The sequence below is a fragment of the Tauraco erythrolophus genome, chromosome 4, assembly GCF_009769465.1.
Source record: "Tauraco erythrolophus isolate bTauEry1 chromosome 4, bTauEry1.pri, whole genome shotgun sequence".
NCBI classification, from domain to species: Eukaryota; Metazoa; Chordata; class Aves; order Musophagiformes; family Musophagidae; genus Tauraco; species Tauraco erythrolophus.
Window position 1 is genome coordinate 81,580,770 of NC_141468.1, and position 20,773 is coordinate 81,601,542.

Below are 20,773 nucleotides of genomic sequence, written 5' to 3' on the forward strand. Positions count from 1 at the left end.
CTGAAACATTCACTGATTCCCCCCAAACCAAAGGTGCCAGCAGGGAAAGTCTTGGCTGTTTCTCACTAGCCCTTTGCCCTGTACTGAATGCACCAAGAGAACTGGGGCTCTGGCCTTTGTCCTTCCCTTAGGCACCAAATTGAACTTGTCCCTTTCTCATTCTCGCAAAAGCCCGTCTCCCAAACCTTAAATGTCCACTGATTCCTCCCAAACCAATGGTGCTAGGAGGAAAAATCTTGGCTGGTTCTCACTAGCCCTTTGCCCTCTACTGAATACACCAAGGGAACTGGGGCTCTGGCCTCTGCCCTTTCCGTAGGCACCAAAAGGAGACTTGTCCCTTTCGCATTCTCGAAAAAGCCCAGCTCTAAATTCTGAAACATCCACTGATTCCTCCCAAACCAAAGGTGCCAACAGGGAAAATCTTGGCTGGTTCTCACTAGCCCTTTGCCCTCTCTTAATGCACCAAGAGAACTGGGGCTCTGTCCTCTGCCCTTCCCTTAGACACCAAATTAAACTTGTCCCCTTCTCATTCTTGCATAAGTCCGTCTCCCAAACCTTAAATGTCCACTGATACCTCCCAAACCAATGGTGCTAGGAGGAAAAATCTTGGCTGGTTCTTACTAGCCCTTTGCCCTCTACTGAATGCACCAAGAGAACTGGGACTCTGGCCTCTGCCCTTTCCGTAGGCACCAAAAGGATTCTTTTAGCTTTTTCATTCCCGCAAAAGCCCAGCTCTGAAATCTGAAACATCCACTGATTCCTCACAAACCAAAGGTGCCAGCAGGGAAAATCTTGGCTGGTTCTCACTAGCCCTTTGCCCTCTACTGAATGCACTAAGAGAACTGGGGCTCTGGCCTCTTCCCTTTCCATAGGCACCAAAAGGATTCTTTTAGTTTTTTTCATTCCCGCAAAAGCCCAGCTCTGAAATCTGAAACATCCACTGATTCCTCCCAAACCAAAGGTGCTAGGAGGGAAAATCTTGGCTGGTTCTCTCTAGCCCTTTGCCCAGTCTTAATGCACCAAGAAAACTGGGGCTCTGTCCTCTGCCCTTCCCTTACGCACCAAAAGGATTCTTGTCCCTTTATCATTCCCGCAAAAGCCCAGCTCTGAAATCTGAAACATCCACTGATTCCTCCCAAACCAAAGGTGCCAGCAGGGAAAATCTTGTCTGGTTCTCACTAGCCCTTTGCCCTGTACTGAATGCACCAAGAGAACTGGGGCTCTGGCCTTTGTCCTTCCCTTAGGCACCAAAAGGATTCTTTTAGATTTTTCATTCCCGCAAAAGCCCAGCTCCCAAACCTTAAATGTCCACTGATTCCTCCCAAACCAATGGTGCTAGGAGGAAAAATCTTGGCTGGTTCTCACTAGCCCTTTGCCCTCTACTGAATGCTCCAAGAGAACTGGGACTCTGGCCTCTGCCCTTTCCGTAGGCAACAAAAGGATTCTTTTAGCTTTTTCATTCCCGCAAAAGCCCAGCTCTGAAATCTGAAACATCCACTGATTCCCCCCAAACCAAAGGTGCTAGGAGGGAAAATCTTGGCTGGTTCTCTCTAGCCCTTTGCCCACTCTTAATGCACCAAGAAAACTGGGGCTCTGTCCTCTGCCCTTCCCTTACACACCAAAAGGATTCTTGTCCCTTTCTCATTCTTGCAAAAGCCCAACTCCCAAACCTGAAACGTCCAGTGATTCCTCCCATACCAATGGTGCCAGCAGGGAAAATCTTGGCTGGTTCTCACTAGCCCTTTGCCCTCTCCTGAATGCACAAATGGAACCGGTGCTCTGGCCTCTGCCCTTCCCTTAGGCACCACAAGGAGACTTGTCCCTTTCTCATTCTCGCAAAAGCCCAGCTCTGAAATCTGAAACATCCACTGATTCCTCCCAAACCAAAGGTGCCAGCAGGGAAAATCGTGGCTGGTTCTCACTAGCCCTTTGCCCTGTACTGAATGCACCAAGAGAACTGGGGCTCTGGCCTCTGCCCTTCCCTTAGGCACCAAAAGCCAACTTGTCCCTTTCTCATTCTCGCAAAAGCCCAGCTCTGAAATCTGAAATATCCACTGATTCCTCCCAAACCAAAGGTGCCAGCAGGGAAAATCTTGGCTGGTTCTCACTAGCCCTTTGCCCTGTACTGAATGCACCAAGAGAACTGGGGCTCTGGCCTCTGCCCTTCCCTTAGGCACCAAAAGCCAACTTGTCCCTTTCTCATTCTCGCAAAAGCCCAGCTCTGAAATCTGAAATATCCACTGATTCCTCCCAAACCAAAGGTGCCAGCAGGGAAAATCTTGGCTGGTTCTCACTAGCCCTTTGCCCTGTACTGAGTGCACCAAGGGAACTGGTTCTCTGGCCTCTGCCCTTTCCGTAGGCAACAAAAGGATTCTTTTAGCTTTTTCATTCCCGCAAAAGCCCAGCTCTGAAATCTGAAACATCCACTGATACCCCCAAACCAAAGGTACTAAAAGGGAAAATCTTGGCTGGTTCTCACTAGCCCTTTGCCCTCTACTGAATGCACCAAGAGAACTGGGACTCTGGCCTCTGCCCTTTCCGTAGGCAACAAAAGGATTCTTTTAGGTTTTTCATTCCCGCAAAAGCCCAGCTCCCAAACCTTAAATATCCACTAATTCCTCCCAAACCAATGGTGCCAGCAGGGAAAATCTTGGCTGGTTCTCACTAGCCCTTTGCCCACTCTTAATGCACCAAGAAAACTGGGGCTCTGTCCTCTGCCCTTCCCTTACACACCAAAAGTATTCTTGTCCCTTTCTCATTCCCGCAAAAGCCCAACTCCCAAACCTGAAACATCCAGTGATTCCTCCCAAACCAATGGTGCCAGCAGGGAAAATCTTGGCTGGTTCTCACTAGCCCTTTGCCCTCTCTTAATGCACCAAGAGAACTGGTGCTCTGGCCTCTGCCCTACCCTTAGGCACCAAAAGGAGACTTGTCCCTTTCTCATTCTCGCAAAAGCCCAGCTCTGAAATCTGAAACATCGACTGATTCCTCCCAAACCAAAGGTGCCAGCAGGGAAAGTCTTGGCTGGTTCTCACTAGCCCTTTGCCCTGTACTGAGTGCACCAAGGGAACTGGTTCTCTGGCCTTTGTCCTTCCTTTAGGCACCAAATTCAACTTGTCCCTTTCTCATTCTCGCAAAAGCCCAGCTCCCAAACCTTAAATGTCCACTGATTCCTCCCAAACCAATGGTGCTAGGAGGAAAAATCTTGGCTGGTTCTCACTAGCCCTTTGCCCTCTACTGAATGCACCAAGAGAACTGGGGCTCTGGCCTCTGCCCTTCCCTTAGGCACCACAAGGATCTTTTCGCTTTCTCATTCCGCAAAGCCCGCTCTGAAATCTGCAACATCCACTGATTCCTCCCAAACCAATGGTGCTAGCAGGGAAAATCTTGGCTGGTTCTCACTAGCCCTTTGCCCTCTCCTGAATGCACCAATGAAACTGGGTGCTCTGGCCTCTGCCCTTCCCTTAGGCACCACAAGGAGACTTGTCCCTTTCTCATTCTCGCAAAAGCCCAGCTCTGTAATCTGAAACATCCACTGATTCCCCCCAAACCAAAGGTGCTAGGAGGGAAAATCTTGGCTGGTTCTCTCTAGCCCTTGGCCCACTCTTAATGCACCAAGAAAACTGGGGCTCTGTCTTCTGCCCTTCCCTTAGGCACCAAAAGGAGACTTGTCCCTTTCTCATTCTCTAAAAAGCCCAGCTCTGAAATCTGAAACATCCACTGATTCCTCCCAAACCAAAGGTGCCAACAGGGAAAATCTTGGCTGGTTCTCACTAGCACTTTGCCCTCTACTGAATGCACCAAGAGAACTGGGGCTCTGGCCTCTGCCCTTCCCTTAGGCACCAAAAGCCAACTTGTCCCTTTCTCATTCTCGCAAAAGCCCAGCTCTGAAATCTGAAACATCCACTGATTCCTCCCAAACCAAAGGTGCCAGCAGGGAAAATCGTGGCTGGTTCTCACTAGCCCTTTGCCCTCTACTGAATGCACCAAGAGAACTGGGACTCTGGCCTCTGCCCTTTCCGTAGGCAACAAAAGGATTCTTTTAGCTTTTTCATTCCCGCAAAAGCCCAGCTCTGAAATCTGAAACATCCACTGATTCCTCCCAAACCAAAGGTGCTAGGAGGGAAAATCTTGGCTGGTTCTCACTAGACCTTTGCCCTCTCTTAATGCACCAAGAGAACTGGGGCTCTGGCCTCTGCCCTTCCCTTACGCACCAAATTCAACTTGTCCCTTTCTCATTCTCGCAAAAGCCCGTCTCCCAAACCTTAAATGTCCACTGATTCCTCCCAAACCAATGGTGCTAGGAGGAAAAATCTTGGCTGGTTCTCACTAGCCCTTTGCCCTCTCCTGAATGCACAAAGGGAACCGGTGCTCTGGCCTCTGCTCTTCCCTTAGGCACCACAAGGAGACTTGTCCCTTTCTCATTCTCGCAAAAGCCCAGCTCTGTAATCTGAAACATCCACTGATTGCCCCCAAACCAAAGGTGCTAGGAGGGAAAATCTTGGCTGGTTCTCTCTAGCCCTTGGCCCACTCTTAATGCACCAAGAAAACTGGGGCTCTGTCTTCTGCCCTTCCCTTAGGCACCAAAAGGAGACTTGTCCCTTTCTCATTCTCTAAAAAGCCCAGCTCTGAAATCTGAAACATCCACTGATTCCTCCCAAACCAAAGGTGCCAACAGGGAAAATCTTGGCTGGTTCTCACTAGCACTTTGCCCTCTACTGAATGCACCAAGAGAACTGGGGCTCTGGCCTCTGCCCTTCCCTTAGGCACCAAAAGCCAACTTGTCCCTTTCTCATTCTCGCAAAAGCCCAGCTCTGAAATCTGAAACATCCACTGATTCCTCCCAAACCAAAGGTGCCAGCAGGGAAAATCGTGGCTGGTTCTCACTAGCCCTTTGCCCTCTACTGAATGCACTAAGAGAACTGGTTCTCTGGCCTTTGTCCTTCCCTTAGGCACCAAATTCATCTTGTCCCTTTCTCATTCTCGCAAAAGCCCAGCTCCCAAACCTTAAATGTCCACTGATTCCTCCCAAACCAATGGTGCTAGGAGGAAAAATCTTGGCTGGTTCTCACTAGCCCTTTGCCCTCTACTGAATGCACCAAGGGAACTGGGGCTCTGGCCTCTGCCCTTTCCGTAGGCACCAAAAGGAGACTTGTCCCTTTCTCATTCTTGAAAAAGCCCAGCTCTGAAATCTGAAACATCCACTGATTCCTCCCAAACCAAAGGTGTCAGCAGGGAAAATCTTGGCTGGTTCTCACTAGCCCTTTTTCCTCTACTAAATGCAGCAAGAGAACTGGGGCTCTGGCCTCTGCCCATTCCTTAGGCACCAAAAAGAAACTTGTCCCTTTCTCATTCCCGCGAAAGGCCTGCTCCCAAATCTAAAACATTCAGTGATTCCTCCCAAACCAAAGGTGCCAGCAGGGAAAATCTTGTCTGGATCTCACTAGCCCTTTGCCCTCTACTGAATGCACGAAGAGAACTGGGGCTCTGGCTTCTGCCCTTTCCTTAGGCACCTGTCGTGTGTTAAGTTGAAAACTTTCTCCCCACACAGCCGGTCACCCCCCCTCCCCCACCCCCAGGAATGAGGGAGAGAATTAGAGGATAAACGGAAAACCCGTGGGTTGATATAAGAATGATTTTAATACAGGTGATTTAATACACAAGATCGGTGCTCACCACCCCCTCGTATGCGAAGCCCTTCTCGTCCCGAAAACTGCCAATCCCGGACTAACGCAATGCCCCAAAATAGAGAGGGGCAGAGAGCAAGAGAGAGAAAAAAATACAAAACAGCAGAGCAACAGCGCAGCAAGCGCAAAAGAGCAAAAGTGCAAAAAGAACAATAGCGCAAAAGCCCCTCTTCCCGGCTGACCGTCGCTTTTATACTGGGCGTGACGCTGCATGATATGGAATACTAATTGGCCAGTTTTGCCCTCAGTCTTAAGTTCCACACAAATCACAAGGGGAATCGTGTCCCCCTTGTCCCAGCTATGCTCCCCCCTTATCCTGCCATGTTTTTGCACTCCGGCACACTGAAAAGTCCTTGGCTTCTTGCTATCAGCGTTCTTCTCAGAGTGAGCCTCTGAGTAAAACCAAAACACGGAGTTCTTCTAGCTGTTAAAAAAAACTCTGTCCTGGCTAAAACTAGGACAGTATCCACCCCTTATTCCATACCATGCACGTCATGCTCAAGCCTTACATATATACTATTCCCTTAGCCATGGGTCTTCTCTCCAAAATGTGTTTTCATCTGTTGTAGCAGTCTCTCAGGGAAGGAAAGATGACGTGGAATTCGCTCAGTCGGTAGAACGGATGACATGTAGTCTTTGTTGCGTGTGGCACCTGGAGCTCGTAGTTGGTGTATCCAGCTGCTGTTTGCAGGTTGAAGATGTTGATCTCAAAGAAGTTGCTGGGTGTTTGGAATCAGTTCTGATTCTGACGAAGTTCATTCTTCATTAACCTGGATGATTCTTAATATAATGACATTAGTACAATGTGACAACCATAGCAATGATGGTATGCAGGGACAGGGTTATTCAGCAATTAATATCACACAGTTCAATTCATTTTATCATCTATTTTCACCCAACATCAAATCCCCTTGAGGTACACATCGGACTTCCCCGTCCTTCTGCATCACCCACCAAGTGCACCCAGGTCCCTGAGCAAAAGCAATCCCACGAATGGGTTTACCTTTACCCGAGGCAGGAATAACCCAAACTGTCTTCCCGAGTATATTCCTCATGTGCACTACTATGGCACCAATCATTCTTACCCAGCTGGACTGAGTTGAAGATAATGAACTACTAATTAACTACTCAACTCAAGGTACCTATCCTGCCTACAAGGGGCAGGCCATTTCCTTCTGGCTGTGGAGGATGCAACAGCGTCCTTGATGCCGCAGCCCAGGCTGGTGAGCGACACACTAAAGGGACTTTATCTCCTTCTACAGTACATAGAAGTTCTGATTGCGCAGGACCAGCTTGATTGGCAGATCCTCTAGTGTTGACTAACCAGGTGGCTTTTGCTAAATGCATATCCCAATGGTTGAAGGCTCCACCACCCACTGCTTTCAGTGTGGTTTTTAGCAATCCATTATATCGTTCAATCTTCCCAGAAGCTGGTGCATGATAGGGGATGTGATATACCCACTCGATGCCATGCTCTTTGGCCCAGGTGTCTATAAGATTGTTACGGAAATGAGGCCCGTTGTCTGACTCAATTCTTTCTGGGGTGCCATGCCGCCACAAGACTTGCTTTTCAAGGCCCAAGATAGTGTTCTGGGAGGTGGCATGGGGCACAGCATAGGTTTCCAGCCATCCAGTGGTTGCTTCCACCATTGTGAGCACGTAACGCTTGCCACTGCGAGTTTGTGGAAGTGTGACATAGTCAATTTGCCAAGCCTCTCCATACTGATATTTCAAACAACCCCCTCCATACCAAAGAGGTTTCAACCGCTTGGCTTGCTGGATTGCAGCACACGTTTCACATTCATGGATCACCTCTGCAATGGTGTCCATAGTTAGGTCCACTCCTCGATCACGAGCCCATTTGTATGTGGCGTCCCTTCCTTGATGGCCTGAGGCATCATGGGCCCAACGAGCTAGAAATTTTACACCTTTATGTTGCCAGTCCAGATCCACCTGAGCCACTTTAATCTTGGCGGCCTGATCCACCTGTTGATTGTTTTCATGTTCTTCTGTGGCCCGACTCTTGGGTACATGGGCATCTACATGTCGTACTTTTACAATCAGCTTCTCTACTTGAGCAGCAATGTCTTTCCACAACGGGGCAGCCCAGATGGGTTTACCTCTGCGTTGCCAGCTACTCTGCTTCCATTGCCGTAGCCATCCCCACAGGGCATTTGCTACCATCCAAGAGTCGGTATAGAGATAGAGCATTGGCCGCTTTTGTCGTTCAGCGATGTCTAAAGCCAGTTGGATGGCTTTCACCTCTGCGAACTGACTTGATTCGCCTTCTCCTTCGGTAGCTTCTGCGACCTGTCGAGTAGGACTCCATACAGCAGCTTTCCATTTTCGAAGTTTTCCTACAAGGCGACAGGATCTGTCGGTAAACAGAGCGTATTTCTTCTCATTGTCTGATAGTTCATTATAAGGTGGAGCCTCCTCAGCACGTGTCACCTCCTCCTCCTCTGGTGACATTCCAAAGTCTTTACCTTCAGCCCAGTTAGTGATCACTTCCAAAATTCCTGGGTGATTGAGGTTTCCTGTCTGAGCTCTTTGTGTGATCAGCGCGATCCACTTGCTCCATGTGGCATCAGTTGCGTGGTGTGAAGACGGGACACTCCCTTTGAACATCCAGCCGAGCACTGGCAATCGGGGTGCCAGGAGCAACTGTGCTTCCGTACCAATCACTTCAGAAGCAGCTCGGACTCCTTCATATGCTGCCAATATCTCTTTTTCAGTTGGAGTAGAGTTGGTTTCGGAACCTTTGTATCCTCGACTCCAAAAGCCAAGCGGTCGACCTCGCGTCTCCCCTGGCGCTTTTTGCCAGAGACTCCAGGTGGGACCATTCTCCCCGGCTGCGGTGTAGAGCACGTTTTTGACATCTTGTCCTGTCCGGACTGGTCCCAGGGCTACCGCACGGACTATTTCTTGTTTAATTTGTTCAAAGGCTTGTTTTTGCTCTGGGCCCCATTCAAAATTATTCCTCTTTCGGGTTATTTGATAGAGGGGTTTTACAATCTGGCTGTAGTCGGGAATATGCATTCGCCAGAAACCCACAATGCCTAAGAAAGCTTGTGCTTCCTTTTTGTTGGTTGGTGGGGACATAGCTGTTATTTTATTAATCACGTCCATCGGAATCTGACGACGCACATCTTGCCATTTTATTCCCAAAAACTGACTCTCCTGTGCAGGTCCCTTGAATTTACTCTGTTTTATGGCAAAGCCTGCTTTCAGAAGGATTTGGATTATCTTTTCACCTTTCTCAAAAACTTCTTCGTCTGTGTTGCCCCATACAATGATGTCACCAATGTATTGCAAATGTTCTGGGGCATCACCCTGTTCCAGTGTGGTCTGGATCAGTCCATGGCAAATAGTGGGGCTGTGTTTCCACCCCTGGGGCAGTCGATTCCAGGTATACTGGATGCCCCTCCAAGTGAAAGCAAACCGTGGCCTGCATTCCGGTGCCAAAGGAATTGAGAAAAACGCATTAGCGATATCAATTGTAGCGTACCACCTGGCTGCCTTTGACTCCAGTTCATACTCAAGTTCCAGCATATCTGGCACGGCAGCACTCAATGGTGGTGTAACTTCATTCAAGCCACAATAGTCTACCGTCAGCCTCCACTCGCCATTGGACTTACGTACAGGCCATATAGGGCTGTTGAAAGGTGAGCGGGTCTTTGTGATGACTCCTTGACTCTCCAGTTGACGAATCAGCTTATGGCTAGGAATTAGAGAGTCTCGGTTGGTACGATATTGCCGTCGGTGCACTGTTGTAGTAGCAATTGGCACCTGTTGTTCTTCGACCCTCAGTAACCCCACAGCAGAAGGGTCTGTTGAGAGACCAGGCAAAGTAGACAGCTGCCTGCCTTCTTCTGTCTCTACTGCTGCTATGCCAAAAGCCCACCGATACACTTTTGGGTCTTTGAAATACCCTCTCTTAAGATAGTCTATGCCAAGGATGCACGGTGCTTCTGGGCCAGTTACAATAGGGTGTTTTTGCCACTGCTCTCCAGTTAGGCTCACTTCAGCCTCTAACACAGTCAGTTGTTGAGACCCCCCCGTCACTCCAGAAACAGAGATGGATTCTGCCCCTCTGAAGTTCGATGGTATCAAGGTGCATTGGGCACCCGTATCCACTAGAGCCTTATACTTTCTGGGGTATGATGTGCCAGGCCACCGAATCCACACAGTCCAGTAAACTCGATTATCCCTCTCCTCCACCTGGCTGGAGGCAGGGCCCCTCTAATGCCTGTTATCATATTCGTCAGAGGAATCAGCAGGATTAGAGTCAGGGTGGCTAGGAGTATCAGCCCTCCCATTTTGACTAGTGGACTGCTCACTGTAGACTGGGGCAACAGCTGTCTTGGAGGAATTGGAGAAAGCTCTATTTCTGTTGGTTCTTCCTCCCAACCGGCGTACCCTGGTCTCTAAAGCGGAGGTGGGTTTTCCATCCCACCTTCTCATGTCTTCTCCATGATCACGGAGGTAGAACAACAGCTCACCCCATCATCTGTACCGTCTTTCTTGTCTCTCTCGTTCTGACAGCTGAAATTCTAGAACGTTCGGGTGGTGGGAAATCTGCTTTTTCTCTTAATTCTCGGACCTCCTCAGACAGCTTTTCCACAGCCGCAACACAGGTTCGTATAGAAGTATTATCATCATATCGTCGGAGGTAGGTGACCAGATTACCTACGGATAGTGGTGCTTCATTTTCTCCGAAGTCCATTATTGCCAGTGAGGTGAAATATGCTGCTGGCGCACTCCGTAGAATCTTCTGCCACATTGGTCTTGTGCACCGGACGTCATCTGGATCTTCGAGTCTTGGGCCTCTTCTCGAGTCAAGATAAATCAACTCTCGCACAGCCAGTTCTCTCAGATACTGAATAGCTTTTTCTATGTTGGTCCACTTGCTTACATTACATGGCACCTCGTCCTTGTAGGGATACTTTTCCTTTATAGCTGCCAGGAGCCGTCTCCAGAGACGGCTGGATGTTCAAAGGGAGCGTCCCGTCTACACACCACGCAACTGACGCTACATGGAGCAAGTGGATCGCACAAAGAGCTCGGATAGGAAACCTCAATGGCCCAGGAATTTTGGAAGTGATTACTAACTGGACTGAAAGTAAAGACTTTGGAATGTCACCAGAGGAGGAGGAGGTGACACGTGCTGAGGAGGCTCCACATTATAATGAACAATGAGAAAAAATACGCTCTGTTTACTGACGGATCCTGTCGCCTTGTAGGAAAACATCGAAAATGGAAAGCTGCTATACGGAGTCCTACTCGACGGGCCGCAGAAGCTACCGAAGGAGAAGGCGAATCAAGTCTGTTTGCAGAGGTAAAAGCCATCCAACTGGCATTAGACATCGCTGAACGAGAAAAGTGGCCAATGCTCTATACCGACTCTTGGATGGTAGCAAATGCCCTGTGGGGATGGCTACGGCAATGGAAGCAGAGCAACTGACAACGCAGAGGTAAACCCATCTGGGCTGCCCCGTTGTGAAAAGACATTGCTGCTCGAGTAGAGAAGCTGGTTGTAAAAGTATGTTGTGTAGATGTCCATGTACCGAAGAGTCAGGCCACGGAAGAACATGAAAACAATCAACAGGTGGATCAGGCCGCTAAGATTAAAGTGGCTCAGGTGGATCTGGACTGGCAACATAAAGGTTGCATGAGAACTGCAAGCAAGAGATGACAAGAAGAGATGTGTTGGACACAGAACTGAGAACAGTGACCTTGGGAATCATAGAATGGCATAGGCTGCAAAGGACATTAGAGATCATCTAATCCAACTTTTCTGTCATTGGCAGGGACGCCTCTCAACTAGTTCAGGCTACTAAAGGCTCTGTCCAACTTGGCCTTGAACATCTCCAGGGAGGGGGCATCCATAACTTCTCTGGGCAATTTATTCCAAAATCTTACCACCCTCGTACTGAAGAATTTCTTCCTAAGATCTATTCAAAATCTGCCCTCCTTCAACTTAAACCCATTTCCCCTTATCAGTGGACACGCTTGTCAAAAGTCCCTCCTCAGCCTTCCCGTAGGTATCGGAAGGCAGCTATTAGGTCCCCCTGAAGTCTTCGCTTTTCAAGGCTGAACAATCCCAGCTCCCTCAACCTGTCCTCGTAGCAGAGGTGCTCCAGCCCCTGGATCATCTTTGAGGCCCTCCTCTGAACACGCTCCAACCATTCTACGTCTCTCTTGTGGTGGGGACACCACAACTGGATGCAGTATTCGAGGTGGAGTCTCACAAGAGCAGAGTAGAGAGAGAAAATCACCTCTCTTGACCTGCTGACCACGCTTCTCTTGATACATCCCAGGATGCAGTTGGCCGCCTGGGCCGCATGAGCGCACTGTCGGCTCATGTTGAGCTTCTCATTTATAAACACCCCCAAATCCTTCTCTTCGGGGCTACTCTCAACCCACTCTGTGCCCAGTTTGTATTTGTGCCTAGGATTGGCCCGATCCAGGTGAAGGACCTTGCATTTTGTCTTGTTGAATCTCATGCAGTTTGCACTGGCCAATTTCTCAAGCCTATCAAGGTCCCTCTGGATGGCATCTCTTTCATCAAGTGAGTCCACGGCACCACTCAGCTTGGTGTCATTGACAAACTTACTGAAGGGGCAAACTTACTGAAGATGCAAACTTACTGAGGGAAGAAGACCAGAAAGATGTTCTTGCAATAAATAAGGACTGGGACCAAATGCAGGAGGGGGATTGTTGTGTGTATAAAAGATTGACAGCTTGGCTCAATAAATGATTTTGCCTGTGCTTTCACCTGGAGCACTCAGCGGGGTCCGTGCCTAACTCCTCCACAGCCTGCGGCCCCCAGCAGCAAAGGGAATGTGATCCCCCCCGCAGCCCTGACCCTGCTGGTAACCAGCTGATGGCTCTTGAGCTTTGGAAGGAAGAAATCAAAACCATTCTTCAAAGCAGCTTCCCACACCTGAAGCCAAGAACCAGCAGGAACTGGGGACAAAGACAGGCACCAGAAGACAGGTGGATCAAATTCCAGTGTTTCCAGCTCTCCCGGGCACGACGGGGCGCCCCCTGCTGGCGGAGACCGGCTCTGAGCCCCGGGGAACTGTGAAGCCGCGGCCCTCCGCACACATCGGCCCAGCGGGGGCGGCCCGACCTGCGCCGCCCATCCCGCTGGTTTAGGAGATAAAATACTGTAGGTGGCACATGGATTTGATGCATGCGTATTCTGATTCTGAACATTTGCCCGCTGATCCATCCATAAGTACACGCTGCTAAGGCCGTTTGTGGGTTTTTTTTTGCAATTTTGCATTTGTTGAAACCTTCATCAGTCTTGAAGCTTTTCAGGAACAACAGGAATCTACTTTTTTGCTGCATTATCTGCTGTTGCTTTCCAGTAAATGCCAGGTAATATCAGTGTTGGCATTTATTTCAAGTTCAAATAGACTGCAAGCTAGCAAAGTGCATCCCTTGTTGAGTAACATCATCAGTATAGAGATAATGACAACTCGCCCAATGACAGGTCTTCTAGATCTGCTAATGTTTGGATGACCTTAAGAACTAGCTTTCGAATTTCTTATAGCCCTAGAGGATTTGTGGAACAGGGCTGGAATAAGGGCGGTTATGAGACTTGGATGGCAAAAGCATTTCTTACACTCCATAATTCTCTCTTCAGCCAACTCAATGCATTCCTGATGTCAATGAAGACAAAAAAAACTTTAAATCCCATGTGTTAGAATGAGGATAAAAAAAGAATAGTGTGCTGAAATTAATGATGATTTAGAAATGAGTCAGCTATTGAACTTAATTTCAAAATCTGTTTTCAAGAAGGGGAAAAAAGAATAGTGTGAATAATTGGAAACTAAGGAGCTTTTGCAAGTAAATACTTGCAGGTAATTAGTGTGTGTAAGTAAGGAAGCATGCATGAGAAGGTGCTCTAAGAAAACTAATTAATGCTATTACTGATCATAGAATCATAGAATGGTTAGGGCTGGAAGGGACCTTCAAAGGTCATCTAGTCCAACCCCCCTGCAAGGAACAGGGATATCTCCAACTAGATCAGGTTGCTCAGGGCCTCGTCCAACCTGGCCTTGAACGTCTCCAGGGATGGAGCATCCACCACCTCTCTGGGCAACCTGTTCCAGTGTTCTACCACTCTCATGGTAAAAAATTTTTTCCTAATATCCAGTCTGAATCTACCTCCCTCTATTTTAAAACCATTACCCCTTGTCCTATCACAACTGGCCCTCCTGAACAGCCTCTCCCCATCTTTCCTGTAGGCCCCCTTGAGGTACTGGAAGACCGCTATAAGGTCACCCCGGAGCCTCCTCTTCTCCAGGCTGAACAGCCCCAACTCTTTCAGCCTGTCCTCATAAGAAAGGTGCTCCAGCCCTCTTATCACCTTCGTGGCCCTCCTCTGGACTCTCTCCAACTGGTCCATATCCTTCTTATGTTGGGGGCTCCAGAACTGTATGCAGTACTCCAGGTGAGGTCTCACGAGGGCAGAGTAGAGGGGAAGAATCACCTCTCTCGACCTGCTGGCCACGCTCCTCTGGATGCAGTCCAGGATGCAGTTGGCCTTCTGGGCCGCAAGAGCACATTGCCAGCTCATATTGAGCTTCTCGTCCACCAGTACTCCCAAGTCCTTCTCCTCAGGGCTGCTCTCGATCCATTCTCCGCCCAGTCTGTATTTGTGCCTGGGATTGCCACGACCCAGATGTAGGACCTTGCACTTGGCCTGGTTGAACTTCATGAGGTTGGTACGGGCCCACCTCTCCAGCCTGTCGAGGTCCCTCTGGATGGCATCCCTCCCTTCCAGCATGTCGACAGCACCACTGTTGGTGTCATCACACACACACTTGGTGTCATCGGCAAACTTGCTGAGGGTGCACTCCATGCCACTGTCCACGTCACCAGCAAAGATGTTGAAGAGGGCCGGGCCCAACACGGACCCCTGAGGGACGCCACTCGTGACCGGTCTCCACTTGGACATCGAGCCGTTGACCACTACTTTCTGAGTGCGGCCATTGAGCCAATTCCTTATCCACCGAGTGGTCCATCCATCAAACCCATGCCTCTCTAGTTTAGAGAGAAGAATGTCGTGCGGGACAGTGTCAAAAGCTTTGCACAAGTCCAGGTAGATGATATCCATTGGTCGACCCTTGTCCACCGATGCTGTCACCCCATCGTAAAAGGCCACCAAGTTGGTCAGGCACGATCTGCCTTTGGTGAAGCCATGTTGGCTGTCACCCACCACCTCCTTGCTCTCCATGTGCCTTAGCATGGTTCCCAGGAGAATCTGCTCCATGACCTTGCCAGGCACAGAGGTGAGGCTGACCGGCCTGTAGTTGCCCGGGTCCTCCTTGTTCCCCTTTTTAAAAATGGGGGTTATGTTCCCTCTCTTCCAGTCATCGGGGACCTCGCCAGACCGCCACGACTTCTCAAATACAATAGCCAGTGGCTTGGCAACTTCATCCGCCAGTTCCTTCAGGACCCGCGGATGGATCTCATCAGGTCCCATGGACTTGTGCACCTTCAAGTTCCTCAGATGTTCCCGAACCTGCTCTTCAAGTACAGTGGGCGGTGGTTCATCCTCAGAGTCCCTGCTAGTTCTTTCCACAGCTTGGGCAGTAAGACAAAGAGGCTTTATCAGTGAAAACTGAGGCGAAAAAGTCATTGAGTACCTCAGCCTTCTCTATGTCCCGGGTAACCAGAGCACCAGTATCCTTCCGGAGGGGGCCTACGTTCTCCTTGGACTTCCTTTTGTCCCCTACATACCTATAGAAGCTTTTCTTATTGCTTTTTATATCCCTTGCCAAATTTAATTCCTTCAGGGCTTTAGCCTTCCTCACTTGATCCCTGGTCACTCGTACAGCTTCTCTGTATTCCTCCCAGGCTATCTGTCTCCGCTTCCACCCTCTATAGGCTAACCTCTTCATTTTCAGTTGGTCCAGGAGCTCCTTGCTCATCCACGCGGGCTTCCTGGTCTTTTTGCCCAACTTGTTCTTCATCGGGATGCACCTCTGCTGAGCTTGGAGGAGGTGCTCCTTGAATGTGGATCAACTTTCCTGGGCCCCTCGTCCCTCCAGGGCCGCCTCCCACGGCACTTTGCCCATCAGGTCCTTGAAGAGGCCGAAGTCCGCCTTCCTGAAGTCTAGGGCACAGAGCTTGCTGTATAGTTTCCTTGCTGCTCCATGGATCTTGAACTCCACCGTGTCGTGGTCACTGCAGCCAAGGCTATCCTTAAGTGTCACATCGCCCACCAGTCCCTCTCTGTTGGTGAGCACAAGGTCGAGCATGGCACCCCTCCTTGTCGGCTCCTCTATCACCTGCAGGAGGAAGTTGTCATCCACGCGTTCCAGGAACCTCCTGGACTGCCTGTGCCCTGCCGTGTTGTCTCTCCAACAGATGTCAGGGTGGTTGAAGTCCCCCATGAGGACCAGGGCTTGTGACCGCGAGGCTGCTTCTATCTGGCTATAAAGCACCTCATCTGCTCTGTCCTCCTGGCCAGGTGGCCTGTAACAGACCCCTACTGTAACATCCCCTATCCGTCCCCGTCCTCTAATCTTGACCCATAAGCTCTCTGTCAGCTCCTCCTCCGACCCCAGGCGAAGCTCTACGCATTCCAGCCGGTTGCTGACATAGAGAGCGACACCCCCTCCTCGTCTCCCCTTCCTGTCCTTTCTAAAAAGCTTATACCCCTCCATGTTGACACTCCAGTCATAGGAGTCGTCCCACCACATCTCCGTGATGCCAATAAGGTCGTAGCCCTGCTCATGTGCACGCATCTCCAGCTCATCCTGTTTATTTCCCATGCTGCGTGCGTTGGTGTACATACACTTCAGCTGGGCCTCCGACAAAGCCGACTCGCTGGCTCGAGCGACAGGGGTTCTCTTGGACGGCAGTGTAAGATCGTTCGAACATACCTGCGATCCTTCCTCAGCTTCTGGACCCTCGGTGCTGGCACTGGTGCCATGCTGACAGCGGTATAGATCTGACTTCTTGGCTGGAATTCCCTTCTTCTGTTCTACAGGTACTTCCAGCATATCTTTACCATTCTTGATATTCCCCCCCTCCCCCTTCAAATCTAGTTTAAAGCCCTGCCAATGAGCCCTGCTAGCTTTTGAGCTAAGACCCTGGTTCCCCTCTGAGAAAGGCAGGTCCCATCCGGTGCCATCAGATCTGGTTCAGCGAAAGCCTCCCCATGATCAAAGAAACCAAATTTCCGTCGGTGACACCAGCCTCTGAGCCATCTGTTAATCAAATCTGATTTTCTATTCCTTTCTATGTTCTTTCCTGCCACTAAAGGGACTGAAGAAAACACTACCTGGGCTCCTGACCCTTCGACCAGTCGCCCCAGTGCCCTGAAGTCCCTTTTGATGTCCTTTGGACTTCTCTCTGTTAGCTCATCAGTTCCGACCTGCATGACCAGTAATGAATAATAATCAGATGGCCGTACCAGAGCAGGGAGTTTCCTAGTGATGTCCCTGACACGGGCCCCAGGGAGGCAGCAAACTTCCCTGTGGGTTGGGTCCGGTCGACATATTGGCCCCTCTGTTCCCTTCAGAAGGGAATCGCCTATGACAATTACCCTCCTTTTTCTTTTAACAGGGGCAGTCAGAAATCGTGGAGCAGACTGACTCCCCTTAGGCAACCCTCTGTGTGGGCCCTCATCTATGCTTTCTTCTTTTGATGAGGTTTTAATACCGATGGCAGTCCGACCCAGCTTTGGAGACACCTCCAAGCAGGGACAGCCATCACCCTCCCTGTCTTCCAGTTCCCCTCGCAGAGCACTGTACCTGTTACATAAGGTCACCTGGGGGGGGCGAGGGAATTGCCAGGCAATTGCGCTTGCCTCGCCGAGCAGGGACCTTGTGCCATTGCTCCTCGTCCCCTAATTCCTCACATTCCCTGATCCTCTTTACCCTCTCCACTTCTTTCTGCTCTGCCACAACCAGATTATGGCAGCTGTCAATCTCCTTCTCGCTTTCCCTAATTATTCTTAACCTATTCACCTCCTCCCTGAGCTCCAGCACTTCATCCTGGAGCTGTGCCACCCGGCTTAGCAGGTCATCGACCTGCTCGCACCTCACACAGCCATCCTCAGGGTTGCTCCCAGCTACCAAGGATAAGCTGTGACATTCCTCACAGCCTGTGACCTGAACACCCACATCCCTTCGAGTGGGTGCTGAAAGCACATTTTTCCTCCTCCGAGTAGCCACCATGACTCCCTGATAAGATGAAGTACCTCAAATCCCGTCCAAGGAGCTGTAGACTGCAGCAGTTGTCCCCTCCTTAGGCGGGAACAATAGCCTTCCTCAGCTCCTTCCGACTAGTCGCTGCCCTCTCTGAGGCTGTTTATAGCCCAGTGACTCACAGCTGTGCTGGCTCCTCCCCGGCTCTTGCAGCAGCCCGCCTACGCCGGCACCGCCCCCAACAGCGGCAGATCTGGTCCCGGCTAGAAAATGCTTCCAGAAAAGCCCTAGAAAAGAGCTTTTCTTCGGCTTTTTCCTGCAGTAGCTCTCCCCAGTCGCAGTCTTACCTGCTCTGAAGTGGATCACTAGCAACTATCACTAGCAACTATCTTTTAAAAATCATGAGTAACTGTGAAGATTCCAGATCACTGTATCAAAGTATTTGACGTTCAATTTTTGAAAGACTCGAGATATCTGACCGCATAGGAAACCCTTGAACAGAGTAGGACACATCAGTGGTCCACCCCTGATCAGGTCTGTGGCCCTAATTCGACAGAGCACACACAGTGGGCTTGCACAGGCCTATAGAATGTCCCTTGTGTTTTCACATTAGTCCAGAATATTTCACACTGGTACATTAAATTAATGATATTTTTTAAATTCCAAGAATTTTATTAGAAAAGGAAATTCATGTATTTAAAAATAAGTCATCATCTGATATTATGCTGCTATGGATAAAACGCATGACAGATGGCCATATAACAAATGATAAAATTTTTCAAATCCTGAAATAAGAGAAAACAGCCAGTTTCTAACATTGTTTAAGTTGAGCACTGATGAGCCCACTCTCCAGCTGGGACAGGTAAGTGAAGTTATTCACAGTGAATGGATTTTTCACCAGTAGATAACTTGTCTCCAAAATAAAATGGACAGATTAAGTTATTGTCTTTCCGTTATGTGTGGTTTGCACTGTATTGTATTTGCATGTCTGTGATGTATTTAATTGCCTGTAGATCCGATCCTTCTCCGGGATAAAACTGGGATAACATCCATAGGATATACTACATAAAAGGTGAATGAGCCTTTCTCATGGTTTACATTGATTCAGACCTAAGTGCTGAGGTGCTGTGGCACCCAAAGGCAGCTAGGCTTTGCACCCTGACTCTGGCTGGAAACATTTTTTTTTCCACAAGAAAGGGGAAAAAACCCTCGATAAGAAGATCATGACCTTCTTGTGGCAGCCTTCCTCTCTGTATCCAAATAGGCCAGTTTATTGACACCTCCTTGACCTCCTGAGCCTAGAGTAAAAGCTTCCTAAATCTGCTGCAGGCCTTTTTCTGGCATTGTTGATTCCATGTGCATAATTCTCATCATCTGGCATCTGGAACTAGCCCTTCTTTTCAGTTAAAACTGGTATATTTTGTCACATAAAATATGTTTTGAAAGGTTACAGATTTTGGCTTTAAAGTCACCATAGGAAATTACATGCGCCCCAATATCTGTTAATAAAACATCACTAGGACAAAGCAGCTGAAAGACAAGCAGAACTAGACAGTTGCAATTACTTTCCCTGCCAAAACTCACTCCAGAGTTCAGGAGTTAGATAAGGCAGTTTGTTCCTCTAGGTCCCACAGACAATTTCTACGGCTATATCTGGGTATGTCAAAATATTTGCAAATGCAATTCTAAGACAAGACCAAGCAAAGCATCATATCAGTTTTACTAGATGGAGAATCTCTATCTCTAGGAAATATCACTACATTTGGAAAAAAAAAGTCCTGTTCTTTTCCCTTCAGCAGCTGCAATCACTGCTGAGTGACTGTCGGGACAGACACTGCTTCTTTCAGAACAACTCGACATTTTGCTCTGACGTGTCTGTTAAAAGTATCCCACGGGGCTTCGAACATATGTTTCAAAGTATCAGCCAGAGAATTTAATCACTGGTGTGAAATAGTACGAAGTACAGATCTTTTTATTTAAAGTAACAACAGTTACCTTGAGTGATGCAGATATGATGAACACAAACCAACAAATACATAAAAGCAACTTTGAATTGACCTAAAGGTCAATTTTTAATTGACCTAAAGGCTTGACCTGACAAAGTTTTAAGGTGCAAGAAAACACATCTGTATTTTACCTGCCTGATGGTGAACTTCTCCCAGAGCAATAAAGACTGAACATGACAAATAGATCGAGTGTTTGCAGTAGTCCAAGGGATAAGGTTATTGTTTGAGTGTCCTCTGCTGGACAGCATGCAGCATAGCAATAAAGCCACCAGCATATGTTGGCTCGACTTTCCTTAGAAAACAACATTGCTACATAATTCAGAATATTCCTTGTGTTTCACAGTCATTTAACTAAAAGAATTCGGGTTTAATAAAATGCTACAGCTCTGAGATTTTTAAAAACAATTATTTCCTTTATGGCAACCTATTTGCAGTTTAAGTAGGCGTAAAATTTTCAGCTGAGCTAAGAAAAGTGCTACAAGGAAAATACTGCTTTTGTCAATTTTATGATGGAAAATTGTTGCAGTCACTTGTTTAGATAAGATGGAAATATTTTGTTTACAGGTTTTTGTTTTGCTGTGAATTCCAGATGATTTTGATTAAATCCTTAAGCTGCTGCTAGCCCCGAGTTTGAAATTCCTGTGGCAGTCTACCACATGGCTCTGCCTACAGGATCAGCAGCCCATTTTCTTGGCCTTTGGCATGTGTCTGTTCTTCCAGCAGTCATCTCTGACCCCTTTAAAAACTGCAGACTGGCTATATTAGAAATGCCAAGGGAGCTTTTCCTTTATCTGTTGAGACTTTTGTGTAGTTCATGGAGCTTGTTCTGTCTGTTATTGGTAACCAGGTACAAGTAAGGCACTTTCATACTGTATGTTACTTCTTCTTCTTGATAATGGGTTTGCTG